Genomic DNA, 5,514 nt, shown 5'->3' on the forward strand with positions numbered 1-5,514 from the left:
GCGCGCGAGCAGGGGGTTTGCGGGCGCGCGAGCAGGGAGGGGCTGTGGGCGCGTGGGCCATCGAGGCTGCAGCAGGGCCGGCGAGGCGGGGCAAGCGCTAGATGCAGGCGGGGGCGAGAGCGGCGGTCGGCGGTGGGTGCGGCCAGGAGAGGTGTGGCCAGCAGCGGCGACTGCAGAAGCAGAGGCAGCAGCGTCGCAGGGCTGCGGGCGCACACCGGCAAGCGCAGGGATGCGGGGGGGGTCGCGGCCCGGGCGTGATGCGGGGAAGGAGGCCGCGGCATTGGCCGCGGGGAGCGCGAGAGCGCGCACACGGAAGAGCGGTTCAATGAGCGCATGCGGGGCGCGGTGAGCACGGGGACAGAGAAGGGGGAGGCGTGCTCACAGGGGCGGTCGGGGAGTGGCAGTGGGGCGCGGGGAGGAGGTCGGGGACAATGGCGACGATGGCGAAGACAGGGAGGCAGTGCGGCGAAGTGGATCCGGCGTCGAGCGGCGGGGCGGCGTCGGGTGTCGAGGGCGCGGTCGACGCGGTGAGGGGCACTGTCGAGGGAGAGGGGACGGGGGCGCGAGGACGAGGGCGGCGAGGCGGCGATCCAGCAACTGTGTTCGGTGGTAGGGCGCAGCGTCGGGCGCGAGATCGGGCTCCTCCCCGATCCAATCCAGCGAGAGAGGGGGAGGGAAACGAGAGAGAGAGTGGGGAACGAGGGAGGATGTGGGGTGGGTTGTGGGGGTAGTTAGGGTTTGGGTGTGGGGGTTAGGCCATATAGGCCAGGGGTGGCGGGTGGGCCGCCTGGGCCGGCCGGCTCGAGTAGCCAGTTGGGCCACGACCTAGTGGGGCGAGGGTTTCTGTTAACCTTTTATATTTGTTTTGTTTTTAATTTACTTTAGTTCTGTAAATATATTGTTAGTACCTAAATTAGTTTTATTAAATACACCACTGCCACCAAAAAGTTTATCCCCCAAATAAAATAGTTTAACATTTTATTAACTACCAAAGGTATTTTTAACTAATTGCTTATGCTACAGTTTATTTTTTTCAGTATTTAAAGATTTTATAAAAATGGGGTTTCTCCACCATTACTACTTATGATTTATCTGTCATATCTCGAACATTTTAGTTTTGGCTTTTGAAAACTTTTACCGTCGACTTAATTTTTAATTAGAATGTCGAAACGGTTTTGAATCAACGCGAGTTCAACAACAGCAACCGGGGTGACGCGACATCATTAGCAGTGGGTTGCTGTAGCTTAATTATCCGGGCGTTAATTCTCCTCCACTACAAGAAATCTCGTCCCGAGATTTAAGAGGGAAGTAAAGGGGGAAGGTTCGGGTTACGAAATTCTAGGGAGTGTTCTTGGTCTTGGTTGTTCTTCTCGAAGAGGTTGATCCATTACATTGATGTCTTCATTTCGCTGTTTCAGGTCATCAAGATGAAGTTGTCGTCCTTTCTTCGGGAACTCCATCGTACTTACAAATAGGTAAGGGGCAGCTTTACAACAATTGAATGTTATAAGGGAAAATCATCTAGGGGGTATCCCAAGAAGGATCATAAGAGTATCTCTCCATTTGAACAAATGAAACACATCAAGAGCAAAGTAAGAAGGTACCATAAGAAGTTTGAAGTGGATAGACAATCGTCGTTGCCTGAAACAACGCGTGAAAGGGGTTCAAGGCAACGGGAATAAGTATTGTGTTTAATACCAAAACTGATGATCACACGGAAGGTGGCTCGTGAATTACATACGAAGCCAAGCGTGAGGAATAACTTTAGAAACAGGGTTGTACAGGAGAGTCAGGTTTCGATCCTGTGGAACTGTGGGTTATGGGCCCACCATGTGTGTTAAAAGTAAGAAGGACGGTGAAGTCTTGCACGATCATGTAAGCAAGGCATGTCAGGGGATAGCCTGTTAGTTATGTCGGCAACAACATCAGTACCAAGGGCGAGGGACGAAGAGAACCATTTTCTTGCTCGTTGAACGAGGCGGACCAATAGGCAAAGTTCTCGTCCATCGGTGGTCTCCGGAATGTCATCAACATTAGTAACAGGTTCTTGCCGACAGAATTGTACAATGAGGTGTTTACATAAGCAGTGAATTACTACTGCTTAGTTTATATAGATCACAAGAAAGGTCAAACAAACCAATGGAAAGGAAAATGTGATCATCAGGTTAAACGGAACAATTGAAAGGAAAATGTGTTAAAACACATATTTCGGGGGTATATCCTTCTCAAGGACAAGCAGAGAAGAAATATCCATGACGGGATATAAAGAAGAAAACCCTTTAGGTAAGGGGAGAGAAATTTCATGAAATTACCCATACAACGGTGTTTGGATAATTGAGCAAGAAACATTTAGCATTGGGCTTCAAATGTTCTTGTTGAAAACCGGAGTATCACAGACATGCTTCGAGATATGACATGGTCACCGGGTAAAGATCAGACTTTGGATACTCTAAGGATCCATCGGGAACAATTTACAGAATAAGTCTTACAATTTCCTCATGGACGAATGGCTAACCTTGCCAAAAAGCAAACTATAATAATAGGTCCTCCGGCCAGGTGTGCTAGGCATGACATCACCTTACCGGGTCATATAAAGACAAATGGTATAAATCTTGGAAATATGTTCCAACCATCATATCTGACCAAGTTTCAGATCTGATCAGTGTTAGGATACCACAAGCTTCGAGAGTAATTATCAGTAGCTCGAAAGCAGAGCATGGTTGAGAAAGTAGAGGATACAATTTTGCAAAGGCATTATGTATCCTAGGAAAGCCTCACAAGGTTATTGAATATGAAGGACATTGTCGAATAAAATCCAACAAAGGATCTGGTGGTCCACAAAGGATCTGATGTGAGTATCGGCACACAACCAGAGGAAGAATCAATGCAAAGACATTGGATTATAGAAACAACTGAATAACTTAGAGCTCAATTGCAAAGGAATTATGATTTACAAAGTGAAGGATTAGAAGCAGACGCTCTCATCAAGGATGGATAAGTTCAATAGACTTAGGGGCACAATCGACGGCAATTTGATTGGCGAGAACCAACTCATGTTTAAAATGACGTTTGAGCCGGAAGGATGAATTCTAGGATCTGTTTGAGGATTGCGAGCATTCGCAACATATTGAATCAATGGACTCAAAATGATGGTGGCTAAAGATACTAATGAATATTGCCAAACATATGGAAAGCATCCATAATGCAAGCAGACAAGTATTGCAGAGCGATAAGCTAATAAGGATTTTTGGAGGATCGAATAGTATTTCGAAGACCATTGTGAAACACATGAACAACTGGGGGTGAGCGGATACTCGATAAGGGCGAGAAATTATCTGTAGGGGTATTCATGTGGGAAAGAACTGCAAGGCAGTAGGCACAAAATATTCTCGGAACAATAGAGAGGATTTCAGGGTATCTTGTAATAACAAGATCAACTGGGAATAAAAGTAAGAACGGCAAGTGTATGTAGTTATCCATAGGGATATTTCGGTGGTAGGGAATTGCAAAAGCAACGGGCACAAAGTCTCAAAAGAGTATCGGAGAGTAACTTCGAAATCTTCTGTTGCAGCCGGCGATCATCTGGACTGAAGGGACTCTCCGGGAGAAAGTGTTTTCGAGAACCTAAAGTTAGATTTTTAGAAAATCATTTAACCCGAATAGAAGAGAGATTAGAGTCCCAGAGTAAAGATCAAGGAGTAAAAGATCATAATACCACCCAATGGCGACATGGGCCCATGGGCCGCACAGCCATGTTAGTAAAACAGTTTTCATCGACTAGACACGACTTCGACCAAGGAGTGTGGAAGGGGGATTCCTACAGGCAGTCGGCTCTGATACCAACTTGTGACGCCCCCGATTCAATCGTACACTAATCATGCACGCAAACGTGTACGATCCAGATCAGGGACTCACGGGAAGATATCACAACACAACTCTAAAACATAAATAAGTCATACAAGCATCATAATACAAGCCAGGGGCCTCGAGGGCTCGAATACAAGTGCTCGATCATAGACGAGTCAGCGGAAGCAACAATATCTGAGTACAGACATAAGTTAAACAACTTTGCCTTAAGAAGGCTAGCACAAACTGGGATACAGATCAAAAGAGGCGCAGGCCTCCTGCCTGGGATCCTACTAAACTACCCCTGGCTGTCGTCAGTGGCCTGGACGTAGTAGTAGGCACCTCCGGTGTAGTAGGAGTCGTCGTCGACGGTGGCGTCTGGCTCCTGGGCTCCAGCATCTGGTTGCGACAACCGAGAAGAATGGAAATGGGGAAAAGAGGGAGAAAAGCAACCGTGAGTACTCATCCAAAGTACTCGCAAGCAAGGATCTACACTACATATGCATGGGTGTCTGTGTAAAGCGGCAATATCGGTGGACTGAACTGCAGAATGCCAGAATAAGAGGGGGATAGCTAGTCCTATCAAAGACTACGCTTCTGGCAGCCTCCATCTTGCAGCATGTAGAAGAGAGTAGATGGTAAGTTCACCACGTATCATCGCATAGCATAATCCTACCCAGCGATCCTCCCCTCGTCGCCCTGTGTGAGAGTGATCACCGGGTTGTATCTGGCACTTGGAAGGGTGTGTTTTATTAAGTATCCGGTTATAGTTGTCATAAGGTCAAGGTACAACTCCAAGTCATCATGTTACCGAAGATCACGGCTATTCGAATAGATAAACTTCCCTGCAGGGGTGCACCACATAACCCAACACACCCGATCCCATTTGGCCGGACACCTTCCTGGGTCATGCCCGGCCTCCGAAGATCAACACGTCGCAGCCCTACCTAGGAACAACAGAGAGGTCGGCACACCGGTCTAAATCCTATGGCGCAGGGGTCTGGGCCCATCGCCCATTGCACACCTGCATGTTGCGAACGCGGCCGGAAGCAGACCTAGCCCCCTTAATACAAGCGCGAGCTTACGGTCCAATCCAGCGCGCGCCGCTCAGTCGATGACGTCAAGAAGGCTTCGGCTGATACCACGACGTCGAGTGCCCATAACTGTTCCCACGTAGTTGGTTAGTGCGTATAGGCCAGTGGCCAGACTCAGATCAAATACCAAGATGTCGTTAAGCGTGTTATTTGAAGTATCCGCGAACGCCGACTAGGGCCAGGCCCACCTCTCTCCTAGGTGGTCTCAACATGCCCTGTCGCTTCGCCACAAAGTAACTGTCGGGGGCCGTCGGGAACCCAGGCCCACCTCTACCGGGATGGAGCCACCTGCCCCTTCAGCCCCCATCTCCGAACAGTATCATAAGTAATGTAACAGTATAAAGTATATAGCATATGCCCGCGATCACCTCCCGAAGTGATCACGACCCAGTAGTATAGCACGGTAGACGGACAAGAGTGTAGGGCCACTGATGGAATACTAGCATCCTATATTAAGCATTTAGGATTGCAGGTAAGGGTAACAACTGTAGCAACAATGACAGGCTATGCAGCAGAATAGGATTAACCGAAAGCAGTAACATGCTATGCTACTCTAATGCAAGCAGTATAGAGA

This window comes from Triticum aestivum, chromosome 2D (assembly GCF_018294505.1).
Source record: "Triticum aestivum cultivar Chinese Spring chromosome 2D, IWGSC CS RefSeq v2.1, whole genome shotgun sequence".
In the NCBI taxonomy this organism is placed as follows: domain Eukaryota; kingdom Viridiplantae; phylum Streptophyta; class Magnoliopsida; order Poales; family Poaceae; genus Triticum; species Triticum aestivum.